Source organism: Halichoerus grypus, chromosome 14 (genome assembly GCF_964656455.1).
Source record: "Halichoerus grypus chromosome 14, mHalGry1.hap1.1, whole genome shotgun sequence".
In the NCBI taxonomy this organism is placed as follows: domain Eukaryota; kingdom Metazoa; phylum Chordata; class Mammalia; order Carnivora; family Phocidae; genus Halichoerus; species Halichoerus grypus.
In genome coordinates this window covers 92,916,556-92,931,503 of record NC_135725.1, presented here as the reverse complement: position 1 = coordinate 92,931,503, position 14,948 = coordinate 92,916,556, and the positions used below count along the sequence as shown (strand labels likewise).

Genomic DNA, 14,948 nt, shown 5'->3' with positions numbered 1-14,948 from the left:
CACCCCCACCCTTTCATCCTGGTCATTACCGAGGAGGTGGTTCAACCGCGGTGCGCCTCTCTGGGGGTGGCCGCGGTGCCCAGGCCAGGGAGAGGGCACAGAGATGGAGCCAGAAATCTCCATCAGTGAACTTTGGAGAAGGCCGTTCCGAGGCTCAGCAGCGGCAGGCTCCGGGGTGGCAGGACGTGGGGACCGGCCCACAGTGGGGGTCCTTTGTGATACAAGGAGCACGGCTGTCAGATTACAGGAGGGACCAGAAACACAGGGGCCGCGAGGGTGGGGCCAGCCAGCGCTCGGCTTGGAAAAGCCCAGGGACGAGGAAGGAGGCGTTGCCCACAGCCTGGAGCCGGGTCCAAGTCTGACGGAGTCAGTTTGCCCGGAGCTGGGGCTCACTGCCTGGGGACTGTGAGACAGGTGACCCCACCCTGGGCAGGAGTCCCATCTGGTGTGCAGTGACCACCTCTGCATCCGAGTACAAAGTCCGGGGTGTCGCCGGGCATGGGGCCATGAGCGACCCCGGGGGCGACAGTGGCCGACTGGGCGGTGCGGCCGCTCGGGTGGTTAGAGAGCAGGCGCCCACGAGCGACCCAGAGACGGCCAGTGGCTGTCACTCCCACAGCGCACGGCACCGGAAAGGGGAGTCTCTAATCTGCGATTTTGCGAGTGGCAAACTGGATGGTTTCCTAGGGCTGCTGTGACCGAACACCGCAGACTGAACGGCTGAAGACAAAAGGAACTGATTCTCACAGGCCGGAGAGCAGCATCTGCAGGCAAGGAGTCCCTCCACAGCCTCCAGGGGACAGTCCCTGCCTCTCCCAGCTACGGTGTTGCGGGCCATCCTTGCTGTTCCTTGGCTCGTGGCTGCATCCCCACAGTCTCTGCTTACACTCTCATAGGCTGGCTGTCCCCCTGTGCGTTCCCCCTCTGTCTTCGTGTCCACACTTTCAAAGAGCCTATTTCCAAAGAGGCCACGCTCTGAGCTTCCAGGTGGATATAAATCTGGGAGGGCGGGGACACCCTCCAACTCAGTACACAGACCAAACAGCCCAAGAGGTAATGAAAATAGAGGGACCCCAAAATAAAAGTGGCTTAGTCAGGAGAAAAGTGTATTTATCTTTCATATAGCGCTATAATGTACGCACGCGAGAGCGGGGAGCCCACACTGTCCAGGAACTTAAACTCCTTCTGCCCTTTTTGTGCTGGTGTCCTCAAGACATGGTTTCTGTCTTGGAGTTGAAAATGGCTGCTCCCCGTTCCAGCGTCACCGCCACGCTCCAGCATCACCTCCACGCTCCAGCCGTCACCTCCACGCTCCAGCCGTCACCTCCACGCTCCAGCCGTCACCTCCACGCTCCAGCGTCACCTCCAGCTCCAGCCGTCACCTCCACGCTCCAGCGTCACCTCCACGCTCCAGAGTCACCTCCAGCTCCAGCGTCACCTCCACGCTCCAGAGTCACCTCCAGCTCCAGCCGTCACCTCCAGCTCCAGCGTCACCTCCAGCTCCAGCCATCACCTCCACGCTCCAGCCGTCACCTCCAGCTCCAGCCGTCACCTCCACGCTCCAGCCGTCACCTCCAGCTCCAGCCGTCACCTCCACGCTCCAGCCCTCACCTCCACGCTCCAGCATCACCTCCACGCTCCAGAGTCACCTCCAGCTCCAGCCGTCACCTCCAGCTCCAGCGTCACCTCCAGCTCCAGCCGTCACCTCCACGCTCCAGCTGTCACCTCCACGCTCCAGCGTCACCTCCACGCTCCAGAGTCACCTCCAGCTCCAGCCGTCAGCTCCACACTCCAGCCGTCACCTCCAGCTCCAGCGTCACCTCCAGCTCCAGCCGTCGCCTCCACGCTCCAGCCGTTGCCTCCACGCTCCAGCGTCACCTCCACGCTCCAGCTGTCACCTCCACGCTCCAGCGTCACCTCCATGCTCCAGCCGTCACCTCCACGCTCCAGCTGTCACCTCCACGCTCCAGCCGTCACCTTCACGCTCCAGCATCACCTCCACGCTCCAGCCGTCACCTCCATGCTCCAGCCGTCACCTCCACACTCTAGCAAGGAGGAAGAGCAAAAAAGTGAAAAGCCTGCCTCTCCCTTTAAGGACCTGGAAATACGTACCCCTTCTGTCCCAGTCCCTGCAAGCCTAGTCACATGACCACCCTTGCTGCAGAAAAGTCTGGAAATGTAGTCTTCCTCTGGAGAGCCACGCGTCCCACTAAAACTCCAGGATGCTGGGACCCTGTGGTCTTGGGCACAAGTCACAGGAAAAATGGAGAAATGACTTAGGCCCCTGGACACATCGCCCTTCCAGATGTAGCCCATCCCACTGCCCACCTTGGACTGAGGTCAGGGGTCACGTCGTCCCCTTCAGACAGGTGTTCTGGGAGGGGTGGAGAATGGGGAGCCCAGCACATGGTGGGGATGCCATCAGGCCTGGGGAAGGTGATGTCTGCATGAAGACCTAGAGGATGAGGGACGGGGGTGGGGGTGCGGCCAGGGAGGAGCTGGGTTCCAGGACAAGGAACAGAGTGCGCAGAGGCCCAGAGGCAGCAGACTGGACCAGATAGGAACTGTATGCATTCTAGCAGGGTGTGCAGTGGGAGGTCTAAGCTAGGCAGCAGGGTCCTGAGGGGCCTCAGTGGGGAGTCTGGACCCAGAACTTCAGCCCAGAGGGCCCAGGATCCCATGGACAGCTGCACAGACCAATGGCCAGTGGCTCCGCGGGCTCACTCTGGCTGGGAAATGGAGACTGGAGCAAAGGGGTTTTTCTGAGGGCTGCTGGGGGCCCAGGACCACCTCCCTGGCAGGCTGGGCACTCCAGGCATGCAGGGAAGAAGGGCCACTATTTCAGTATGGGGGCTTCTGGAGAGGAGAGGAAGCTTGGAAGCTCTCGGGGCCCCAGGGCCAGCCCTTCAGGTCAGGGGATGGTGTGCAGGAGTCGGGGGGAAGGACGGGCTGGATACTGTCAAGAGCTCAGGGCCACCTCCCCAGGCTTGGGGCCATCTCTGTCTGCTCGGGGACGGCCAGGGGCAGGAGTTATGGGGCCCTCCCGACAGCGGTCCCAGCCTGCTCCTCACTGTGTCCTCTCCTCTCATGAGGGCACCGGCTGGGATGTTGGGCCCATCCAGGCAATCCAGGGTGACGTCACCTCGAGATCCTTGGTCGTCTCTGCAAAGGTCACAAGTAAGGCCACACTCATAGGTTCCAGGTGGACACAATTCCGTGTGGGGGCATCGTTCAACCCACCACAATGACAAAAGCAAATTACAAAGCAGTGTGTGTAGAATGAGATGGTTTTTGTTACGAACGTGTGTGTTGTTTGTGTGTGCGTGTGAGCGTGCACGCCCTGGAATAGACGTACACGTGTCTCTGTTCTGTTTCGAAAGAGGCTGGTTAGCAGTGGCTACTTTGGGGGAAGCAGAGGGCTCCTGTCCAGTTTGTAATAATATATACCTGTATTTCAGTATTTTTAAATGGTCAAACCTCGCTTGTCTACTTCAGAAGGGGGCACGAGGGAGGGAGGAAGGGCCAGCCCCCGGCTCAGCTGAGGGTCTCGCAGCTCAGTGCGTGGCGGGCAGGGCAGGGCGGGGCTCGGGTCCAGCTCTGTCCCGCGGCGGGTGTGGCTTCCGGACCTCACGGGGGCAGAGAGGGCGTTCGGTGACTGGTGACAGGGCAGAAAACCGTGTGACTGAGACAGATTGGCCGGGAATAAGCATGACTGACTATTTCCACAGTGATGACTTTGGTGTCACATGGGGATAGTTTGGCAAACTTCCATGTGATTCCATGGGATTTTTTTAGGGGCGTGTGTGTGTAAACCCTCCTCCCTGTGTAAACCCTGTCATCATTTTTAACTCATTGTAGCTGTTCGTTCTTTTTGTTACTGTGGGCTGCATCCTGTCCAGACCCAAATTCACATGTTGAAGCTCTCACCGCCCCCACGTGATGCTGTTAGGAGGGGGTACTTGGGGGTATGGGGTTAGTGCCCTTGTGAGCAGAGACCAGAGTTCTCCCCCTCCCTCTGTCTCTGTCTGTCTCCCCACCTGTCCCCACGTGCGAGGGCACAACGAGAAGGTGGCCAGCTGCAGGCCAGGAGAGTTCTCCCCGGGAGCCACCCTGACCCCACATCCTGCCTCCAGAACCCCGAGAAATAAGTGCCTGAGGTCTGAGCCGCAAGGCTGCCCTGCTTCTGTGTGGCCCAGCATCGCCCAGCGGTATGCACCTGCCCCCTCAATAGAATCAGAGTCCGCAGCCCCATTCTTGGGGGCCTGCTGGTCTGAGTGAAGTTTTAAAGGTGTTTTAACCTTGATGATACATAAAAGAAATCGTCCAACCGTCGTAATAAAAATAAGCTTCCGTCTGGCCTTAGACTAGTTTTTCCCCAGCATCTTGGACTTCTTGAGGGGTATCGTGCTGGGCTGTGGCCCCGGGGGACTGGGGGGGGGGGGTCCTGGAGCAGACCCGAAGGGTCCCAGAGAACGGGTTTCTCCTTTAGAAGGGGCCGCAGTTGATCTGAGCGCCCAGGGCCGCAGCGCCATTTTATGGGCTGCACCATGTTCTGTTGCCTGATGGACCCTAATTTATGTAACCAGTTGCCTCTTGATGGGTATTTAGGATGAGCTTTCTCCTTCCTGAGCGAGGCTGGGTGAATGACCTTCTGGCTGGATCCGTACCCGTTCCTTAAATATTAACTTCAGGACAGCATCCTGCAGGTGACATTCTGGGTCAAAGGCTTTATCTCCCTCCTTTTCACGATAAACACTCTGCAGAGCCCCACCCAACCGCCCCACTGGGGCCCCTGGCTAGTCCTGGGGGTGTTCAGCTGGTTGCTTCCCTCCTGCCCCTCACCCCCACCCCATTCTTCTTTCAGTCCCAGAATGCATCTGCTCTTGCCTGCCTCTGAGCTTTTGTGAATGTTGTTCGCTCTGCCAGGACTTCCACACACCCCCCACCCCCACCCGACAGAGGCCCTCTGGGTCTGACAGGTCACTGGGCCCCCTGGATGCTGGGACTCCCCGCAGACCCCACCCCCACCCATGTCCGAGCTCCCTGCACCCAGGGCCAAGTCTGCCTCTGTCCCAGACCTCCCCTTGGGAGCTCAGGACCTCCAAGACTGGGACCCGGGAGAAGCTCCTGCAAGACCAGCCGGGGTTTCTGGTGGGGCTGGAGAAGGAGGGGAGGGGGAGTGGAGTGGAGGGGAGGGGCCCCAGTTAAGTCTTCAGAGGACCGCAAGCCTGGCTGACATTTTGACACAAGGTCAGAGTGACCCTGAGTCAAAACCGCATCACCGAGCTGCTCCTGAATTCCAGACCGTAGAACCATGCAAGGTTTTAAGTGTCTCTACCTTAGGGTCACCCAGCAATGGATAAGGAATACAGGAGGCTTTTAGAATTGGATGCACGTAAAAGCATCGTCCATGGGGAGACTATCCTGAGAAAAAGAAGAACAAAGGACAAGGAGTCTAAAAGGCATTTTATTTAATCCATTTATTTTTAGAGAGAGAGGGGTGAGGGGCAGGGGGAGAGAGAGAGAAGCAGACTCTGCACTGAGCGCTGACCCCATCACGGGGCTCGATCTTATGACCCTGAGATCATGACCTGAGCTGAAATCAAGAGTCGGATGCTTGGGGTGTCTGGGTGGCTCGGTGTCTCGGTGGCTGGGTGGCTTCAGTCGGTGAAGCATCTGCCTTCAGCTCAGGTCATGATCCCAGGGTGCTGGGATCAAGCCCTGTATCGGGCTCCCTGCTCGGCAGGGTTAAGCTGCTCCCCCTGCTTGCACTCTCTCCACCCCCTTTCTCAAATAAATAAATAAGATCTCAAAAAAAAAAAAAAAGACGCTTAACCGACTGAGCCGCCCAGGCGCCCCCCCCAAAAAGCATTTTGAAGAGAACTCCTCAGCACCTGGAGAATCAGATCAGTGCACACTCCTTGGCAGGAGCTGGAAGCCTCCCAGGGTCAGCCCCACCAGCTCCCACCCCCTCTCCCCCGGGCCCCTGCTGCGTGTCCCATGCCAGACACACACACAACTTCTTGGTCCTTGAGAGCCTCCCACTCTCTCTTTTCTGGCCTAAAGTTCTCTTCTCCCACTTCTTGCTCTGGTGTTGATCTGTCAGGCCACGGGTGAGACCTCACCTCCTGCAGGTAGCCAGCCTGGATTGCAGCCCCGCCCCCACTGACCCCCACCGCCTGGCAGAGCCAGCTGCCGGCCGGGCCCCCGCACCTGCACACACGGTCAGCCTCCCTCTTAGGCCCAAGAACAGTGAGCTTCTGGAGCCTTATGCTCCAGCTTCTGGAACCAGCACAGAGTGCCATGAGTGAATTTTCTGGGGCCTCTGTAACAGATGACCAGAAAGGGTTACTTACAGCAGCAGAACTGTATTCTCAATGTTCTGAGGCTGGAAGTCCAAAATCCAGGTGTGGGCAGGGCTGCGCTCCCTCGGGAGGTTCTCGGGAGGGTGCTTCCTGCCTCTTTGGGCTCCTGCTGTCTCCAGGTGCTCCCGGGCTGTGGCCTCCTAGAGGGACACTGGTCATTGGACTTAGGGCCCACCCAAATAATCCAGGATGACCCACTCATCTCAAGATCCTTAGTTCAATGCATCTGCAAAGACCTTTTTTCCAAATAAGGTCGCATTCCCAGGCACCGGGGTAAGGATGTGGACACCGTCCAGCCCACTCTAGGTACACTAGACACCCACGAGCCCTTCCCTCTGCCAAACAACTGAACTCTGGGGCCTGGAGCCCCGGGGACTCCCAAGACCTTCTCCACCAACGAGGGAGCCAACTGATGTCTGTTGGGGCAGGTGCGTTGGGCAGGCAGAAGGCCCCGGCCCCCGAGGGTGGGTGCCCCAGCTCTGTGGGGCTCCCCAGCTCCCCACCCACACAGCTGCAATCTTTCCCAGCACCCCTGATTCAGATCAGCAGAATTCCCACAGATTAAGGTCAAGAGAACATGGATTCAAACGTGCACAAGCCGGTGGGCAGTGACCCACCACGAGGGAGAGAACACGGGAAAACCGACATCAGACGTGGGCCCCCGAGAACCTCAGCCCCAGGCCTCGGTGGACGCAGGACAGCCCAGGGGAAGCACCACGAGGAAAGGAGGGATCATGAGGTGGTAGAGCAGCGCCAAGGAGCTCGGGAGATCCACCTCCTCCCGCCCCGGCTGTAGCGGTGGTCCGGGCCTGCCTGGCGGGCAGCGCTCACAGGGATCGGAGGCCTCCTCCCGGAGGAGCCGAGCGGTGTGGGTGGTTAGTGACGTGGGTGCGGGAGGGCACGTGTTCAATAGACTGGACTGACGCTCCAGCTCTGGGAAGCTTCAGCCCCTGGGAAGGATCTGCAGTTGGATGTTCATTATTTATTCGTTCATTCAATATTTACTGAGAACTCCACCAACACTCAGGACCTGGGAATGGAAAGTAAGCAAAACCTCTGCCCCAAAAACCAAAACCTCACAATGTAGCAGAGACAGACTCATGTTAGCTTAGCTGTGCCGTGGAGCCATGAGAAAGTGTGAGTCCTGGGGAGGGTCCCATCCAGGCAGGGATGGTATTCTGGGCCTCACCGATGGCTAGGGTTCTTCGGGGCAAGGAAGGACCCACGGGCAGGGGCAGCTCCAGGCAGGTGACAAGGTGGACTTGGTGGCGTGCAGAGCCCAGACTGCAGAGGGAAGCCTAGAGGTCCAGGTTCCATCCTCTAGGAGAGGAAGCAGGGTGAGGGGATGTCCATGGAGGAGGCGGCCAGCCCTGCTCCCTCCCAGCCCTGCCAGGGCTCCTGGGACGTGGGGGACACGCAGCTGCTGCTAGCTGGCTGTCTATGCCCCTCAGGACAGACGGCTCCAGGCCCCTGAGTCCCAGTGCCCGTTGCCCCATTGGCCACAGGTGCACTCAGCACATGACGAGCTAGGATGAGCTGCTCCCGCCTCACCTCTTGCTCCAAAGCCCTAGTGGAATCTTGGTGATTTCTTGTGGCTTTTGGAACTCAGGGCAGTTAAGTCCCCAAGAAGGCGTTGGCAAGGGCCCGGGATGCAAGGGTGAATTCCGCCTCCCTGCACGTACCGAGATGCATGCAACCATAGATTACTTGGCCGGTGGCTAAGGCAGAGAGACAAGTATGCAGAAGAAAGGCTCACCTGAGCTGGGAAGCCCAGGGGGGCCTCCTGGAGGAGGGAGCTCCAGAGCTGAGTCCCAGACGAGATCTAAGGGAACCAAGGAGGGGAGGTGTCAGTCAGGAGTGGGGCCAGCAAAGAGACCTGGCCCGGACACCTTGTCTCTGTCTGTCTGTCTCTGTCTCGTTTCCCCAGAGGTGCCCCCCGCCCCCCGATCCTGTCCTCTGGCCTCCCATCCAGCTCATCCCCAGGGCTGCCCCTGGCTGCCTCGTGGGGCTGTCCTCTGTCCAATGTTAACATTCAAGAAAGGTAAAATCACGGCTCGTGCCCATGTGAAATGAACACGTGAGTCAGTATCCGATGAGGAAAAGGGTCCATGTTCCCACCTGTTCCAGGGCACACACTTGGCGTGGGCATTTCTTGAAGAGGACAGTGTAATCGTCCACCTGTTTCACTTAAATCCCCTGCCCCCGAGTCCCACGCCAACGACTACAGAATCCGCGGACTTCCAAAACCGTGTCCCGGCCCAACAGATTGGCAGGTGCGGACGGCCGGGGATGGGGTGGGGGCGGGGGAAGACGCACCCCCTGCTGCTGGGGGGTAAAACCCGCTGCCTTTCTAATTATTCCTTGTATTGTGGCAAGATACACATAACCTAGAACTTGCCATCCTGTTTTTCAGGGCACAGCTCAGGGGCGTCGGACACACTCACCCCTCCCTCCGTCCCCAGGACGCTCCACCTTCCCAGACTGAGCCTTGTCCCCACTGAACACGGACCCCTCCCCTCCCGCTCCCTGCGTCTGTCCACCCGGGGGTCCGACTCCTCTGGGGCCTCCTGGGAGTGGATCCTTCAGGACTGGTCCCTCTGCGCCGGGCTGACCTCCCCCATCCTCCTGCTCTGGGCTGCGACGCCTGATGCTGCCGTGAACGGGGGCAGGCGGGCGTGTAAGCTGAGTTCCTTCCTTCCCGTGGGGCACGGAGACTTTGCCGGGCCACCTCCCATGAGCCATCCAGCCTGCGCACGCCCAGCAGAGGCGCCCCGGGGCTTGACGCGGAGGGACTTTCTCAGTGTGGCTGGGATGCCCCCTGAGGACGGCCCCCACACTCTCATTTGCCATGGGGACCAGGGGCAGGCTCGGCGTCCCGCTGGCCGACCTGACGTGGGGAGCCCTGGGGCTGCGGGAGAACCAGCGTCAGGGGCCCAGCGAGCACGTGCGGGAGTGGGGGGGTCGTCAGCACCCACGAAGGCGGGGAGCGCCCCGGCGGTGTCCTGGGGACGGGCGGAGGGGGAAGGGGAAAGGGAAAACTTGATCTGAAGGCATTGGCCCGGGTTTCTTCTGCTGTGCACCCATGGACAGATCAGAACCCACATGCCCGCGCCAGGCTCGCGGGGCCTCCACTCTAGGCCATTCCTCAGGGCTCCAGTCTGGAGGCCAGTTTTCCCCAGAAGGCCACGGGGGCCGCACACCCCTCCGGGACCCCTGTGACACTGCCAGGCGTCTTGACGCTTTGGCTGGCCGCTCCGTTTCCCAGGGCCAGCCTGGTCTTCCGTCCGCTCGCTGTAACGCCCCCTTCTCAGGTGTAAAGACAGAGGACAGCATGGGATTACCAAGCCCTGGGCGTTCTGTGCAACCGATGAACCCCTGAACTCCTACCTCTGAAGCTGATGATATACTCTATGTTAATTAATTGAATTTGAATAAAATTTTTAAAAAATAGACCCACCCAAAGTGCCACCACCTGCAGCCGGGCAAGGACAGGGCTCTCCGAACGCGCGGGGAGAGGACGCAGCCCAGGGCTTGGGTCTTGCTCCGCAACCAGGCTGTGTCTGGGCACAGCAGCGGGCCCCGAAGACTCCACACATGCCCTGAGAGGCCCTGACGGGGAGGCAACCCTGGCACAGGCCCCCTCCCACCTGCCTGCCTGTGGCAGGTGCACCGAGAGCTCATCTATTTAGATGGCAGGGTCGTGACCCCCCAGCAAAACACCTGGAGCCCCCCGCCACCCGGACGCTGGACTGGGGAGGGATTTCCAGGACTGGGGCAGGCAGAGGGGAGCACATCTGGTTTGAGCCCCTAGTTTCCAGGGACACCCATTTGTGGGGTGGGGAGGGCTCATGGATCCTGCACTGGTGTGAACTCACGAAACCCAGTGATTAGGCTCAGGGGCTCCCGTGGGTCAGGCCCCCCGGGGTACATAGGAAGAGTCCCTCTGCCAGCTAGAGCGCCCCTGGGCCAGTGCCCGGTCGGGAGCAGCCTCGGCTGGTGGGACCCACAGGACCCTTACCAAACAGTGCCTGTGCAACGCCCAGCTCCACGAGGCCCATGGCTCAGGACCCAGGGCCACAGACGTTTAGGGGACCAAAGACGTGTTCTCCTCGCCTTTCAGAAGAGAAAAAACGAACTTTTGTGGTTGAATATTTCATCCATCTTTGGACCAACACAGTCATGGCGGACACTCTTCAACACGTCTTTATGGAGGAAGGAGGCCCCAAAGGACACGTCCACAAGCGCCGCCGTGCTGGGGTGCCCGAACTGGGGACAGGTGTCCGTGTGGAGCTGGGACAGAAAGGAGGGGAAGAGAAGAGAGGAGAGAGGGCGGGCGCCAGGGAGCCAGAAGGAAGGAGGGAGGGGGGCAAGGAATGACCACGGCCTCCCCCGCACTGGACACGACAGGCAGACAGGGGAGGGGCAGACAGGGAGCGTGCTGTGAGCCCGCGGCCTCAGGGGCTGGCTGGTGGCTCTGCTGCCCCTGCGTCCAGGGGCCCGCCTGGGGCTGGGCAGCCCCGGCCAGCTGGGGGAGCTGAGGGGCCAGGGAAAGACGTCTGTGTGGAAGGGCCATGGGGCTGGGGGGTTCACAGGGAGTCAGTGAAGCTCAAGGGGGCAAGCTCCTGCCAGAGGCCCCTCCCCCCGAACACCTTGCCCGCCCCGGCACTTGGAGGCACCTTGGCAGTCTGGTCCAGTCCATGCATCGAGCACCATCTGGGGGCCTCCAGGCGGGCCTACCCTGCTTGCAGTCCAGGGGTGGTGGGATGGGGCAGCCGGCCCTGGGCGGGTGCGGGGCTCTGCTTAATCACTGGGGGTTTGCTCCCTGCCGGGGAGGGGTGGGTCAAGAGATCCCGGAGCTCCCCCCAACCCCATCCCTGCCCTGCCGCCTGGACTACGCTGCGGCGGTCTGTCCACTAGAGGGCAGTGCTGCCCGGCGTTTGGCAGAGGCCAGGCTGGCTGGGCTAGGGGGAGAAGGGAGACAGCACTAGGAGAACCCAGGGGTGGGCACAGGGGATTTGGCCCTAGTCTTGGGAAGGGGTCACCAGATACAACACAGGACACCCGGTTAGATTTGAATTTCAGATAGACAACAAATCACATTTTTTAGTATAAATATGTCCCAACTATCACATGGGACATACTTATGCTAAAAAAGTATTCCTTCTTTATCTGAAATTCAAGGCTTAGGGTGTCCTGCATTTCTACGTGCTAGATCTGGCGACTCCCTGGGGACAGCGCGGACAGCTGCAGGGAAGTGGCAGGAGACAGGGTGGGGCCCCAGCTCTAGTTCCAAGCTCGTTAGCTCCGTGGCCAGTGTCTGATGGGTCACAGGTGACGCAGGTGGATGTTGGCCGTGGTGCTGGCAGGCATCCAGGCAGAGGCAGGGTGGGGTGGGGTGGGTGGCTCAGGCTGAGCTGGGGAGCCTTGCTTCTGACCTCTCACACAGAGGCAGCCAGGCCCAGTCTCCTAGACTCGGGACGCGTTTGTCCAGGCCTCTGGGTGGGAAAGTGTGTGGTGACCGTCAAAGGCCAGAGAACCAGGTCAGCTTGCTCTGGAAAGGATAGCTCCAGTTGCACTTAACTGTTGCTGACACCATCTGGACTTGGGCAGTGCACAACCTGCCTAACTGTGCCCAGCGGTCCTGAGCAGTGTCTCTGCTTCTTTCCTCACCCAGATTCCCATCTCCGTCTGCCAGGCTTCTGTCCCCACCAAGGCCTCTGTGCTCCTGAAGGAGTTTCCTTGGTCATGAATTCACCTGGATTTTACCTGGGTTCGTGAATGCAGTTAGGGCCCCGACTCACTTGCCACCCCTCGGGGGCTGCTTCTGGCCCCGCACCATTGGCCCCAAACCCCAGCCTCCTGTTTGAGCAGGTGTGCTTCTGCCTGCACACAGAGGGGCAGAGACAGAGCTCGGACACCCCCACCCCCACCCCGGGGCGGGGTCCCCCTGGAGAAAGCGGAGGGATAGACGGAGGTACCTGAGGCCTGTGTGCAGGTTAGCTGGGCCCGATCTCACGACGGCTGCGTTCTTGGGCCATCTGGAGGGCCACCGCTGCCCTGGCCTCTCTTCGTACCCACCCATCGCTCCTGCCAGTGGCCCTGACCTCCAGACTTCCTTGTCCCTGTCCACGGGCAGCGTGCCCACTCCGCAGGCGTCCGGCGGTCCCCGCCCGGTGTTCTGCGTGCTGAGGCTCCACGCGGCATGCATGCTCTTCTTCGGGACTTGTGAGGAACGGTTCCTTCATTCCTCCACCTTCTCTTCCATTCATTTGTTCACCAGAGACTTGTGGGAGCCTGTCCTGGGCCTGACGCCCCAAGGCCCTGGGGATGGAGCGGGGAGCTGTGCAGACAGGCTGAGGCTCTGAGGGCCTGGCTCAGAGGTTGGGGGCACCTGGGAAGCCCGGGTCCCCCCCAGGAGCGTGGCTCTGGGACTCAGAGACAGCAGCAAAGGGACCCACGCGAGGCGGGACTCTTAGTCCCGTGGTGAAAGCCTCGTCTCCTGAGTCCCTCATTGCTCCCATTTGACCAGCTGGGACAGGGGCCCACAGAGGGAGAGAGTCACCCACCAGTGACGGTGGGCGGAACTCAGGCCCAGGTGCCTGCAGAGCTGGGCTCCCTCCCGCCCACTCCCTGCCTCATCTTGAGGGACAACCCTGAGAAAGGTGAAAATTTGCTCTCTACATTGGTGAGTCTGAGCCTCCAGACTGGGTTTGCCGAGGTGCCCCCCCTCGACCAACCACGTCACGGGCATAGCTCACGGGATGGACGTCGGCCCGGCCGCAGTCAGGAGGATGGGAGCTGACCCTGTGAGCCCTCCAGGGCTGCAGGAATTCAGCATAGTCATGGGAAGGGTGAAGGAGGCCTGGCAGGGAGGCGACAGCATCCTCCTCCCTCCAGCCTCCTCCCAACCTGCCTCCCTGCCCCACCCCCAGCCTTCATAATGGGGGGGCCCCCCAGCCCCTGGCCCCTTCTCTAGTGCTTGTTCCCCACAGTGAGAGGCAGGACAGAAGGGGCCAGGGCGCCTCCAGGGCCCCTTGACCCAGAGGCAGCCCCTGAGCCAGCAGCCAAAGCCAGGAGTGGATGGGGCAAGGCCCAGGGCAGCCCGCTTGGCCCCCAGTCCCATCTAGTCAGTGCCTTGGCCCGGGGAGTGCTGGGCAGCTGATCCAGTGCAGACGCCAGCTGGGCCAGGGGTGAGGTGATTGGAGGGCAGCCTGTCCGAGGAGGTGCTGCGGGCCTGGCATCTCACACGCGGCCTGTTACCCTCACAGGCCCCCAGGGGCCCATCCCTGGCCGCTCGGCACGGAGAAGAAAGCTGAGGCCCTGGCAGGAAGGGCTGCTTGCCGGTCACCCAGGGCTCCTGCTTCATCTTGCCGGCCCGAGTCCCTGGGGGTGTCCTACCCAGGGCCCTGTGCTCCTGCTTGTCCAGTGGGGGCTGGGCGAGGCCACCTCCGAGGGCCCATCTGGGACCTGGGGTTCCAGTTGCTGTTAGAGCCTCAAGTGAGCCTGCTGATCCAAGCGTGGAAGTCAGGCTCGTGTCATGCGTGGGAGGGCTGAGTGGGGGGCTGCCACGTGGGGGGCAGCTCTTGTATATAGCTGAAAGGGCCTCAGCCCCAGGACCAGGACCTCCAGCTCCTGTCCTCTTGGGGCCTCGTCTCCCCTCTTCTGCCTGGTGGTCCTACCTCTCCGTCGTTCTGTCCACTCCCGTCCGTCTCCCAGCCCAAAAGCCCTCTAGGGAGAAGGATCACTCAAGCTGCTGCTTGGGCCCCGCCAGGTCCGCCCCCTAGCCTGGGACCCGGGAGCTCCAGACACCACCTTCCGACGACACTTCTCTTTGTCCCCTGAGCCCGGGTGCCATCTGTCCCGGCTCCAGCTCCGCGCGCCCTGGCCAGCTCCCTCCCTGCCTCCCTGGGGAGGTTGTGGCCACAGCAGAGACCTGGGAATCTGGCCCAGAAGCCTCACCTCATCTATTTTTAAGCACAAGCCCATGAAAGATTCACAGGCTGCTTTATTTACAGGTGGGGGGTGGCCTTGGCCACCGAGAGGTCTGAAAACCTGCGGGCCTAGGGGAACTCTGCCTGAGCGCCCCAGGGCAGCCCAGCCCGGTTCTCACCTGTGTGCCCTCGCCCCCCCCCCCACACCCGCAAGGCTCTCCGGGGTTCCTCCCTTCCTCCCATCTAGCCTGATGCCTGCCTTCCAAGGATCTTCTTCACCTCCTGGAGATGGCCGTCCCTCCCGCCAGAGGGAGCAGGGCTCATAGGGAGCTCCGCCCCCCACCATGCCCACAATCAGCTGCTCCCCAGCCTGCATCCCTGATCTTGCAGGATTGCTGGGACACCCCTTCCTGAGCTGTCATCCTGATCCCGGTCATACTTCCTCCCAGGCAGGAACCTACCTCCACACATAGGAGACAAAGTCAGGAGTGGCCCTTGCTGGGCCAGCCTGGGCCATGGGCTCAGCTCCTCCCAGCCACTAGTGAGCCTAGTGTCCCCATTTTATAGACTAGAAAACCGACACTCTGGTGCTTTGGGTAACATGGACTATGAAGCCATATCTCGGGACTTCAGAGGCTGGGTGCCCCACCCC

At 60.9% G+C, this 14,948-nt stretch overlaps 1 long non-coding RNA gene across 6 annotated transcripts; it reads right to left on the bottom strand.

The window, feature by feature from the left end:
• Nucleotides 1-5,462: 5,462 nt before the first annotated feature.
• LOC118537616 (uncharacterized) lies at nucleotides 5,463-14,469 on the bottom strand. Of its 6 annotated transcripts, none has more exons than XR_013443897.1 (4): nucleotides 10,384-14,469; nucleotides 7,917-8,187; nucleotides 6,357-7,685; nucleotides 5,463-5,808 (listed from the first exon to the last, which is right to left on the bottom strand). It is a non-coding gene; the product is annotated as an uncharacterized LOC118537616 (long non-coding RNA). The 6 variants fall into 6 exon arrangements; XR_013443899.1 differs by having other exon boundaries at nucleotides 8,122-8,187; XR_013443898.1 differs by having other exon boundaries at nucleotides 6,357-8,187; nucleotides 10,384-10,478; nucleotides 11,042-14,469.
• Between the last annotated feature and the right edge of the window lie 479 nt (nucleotides 14,470-14,948).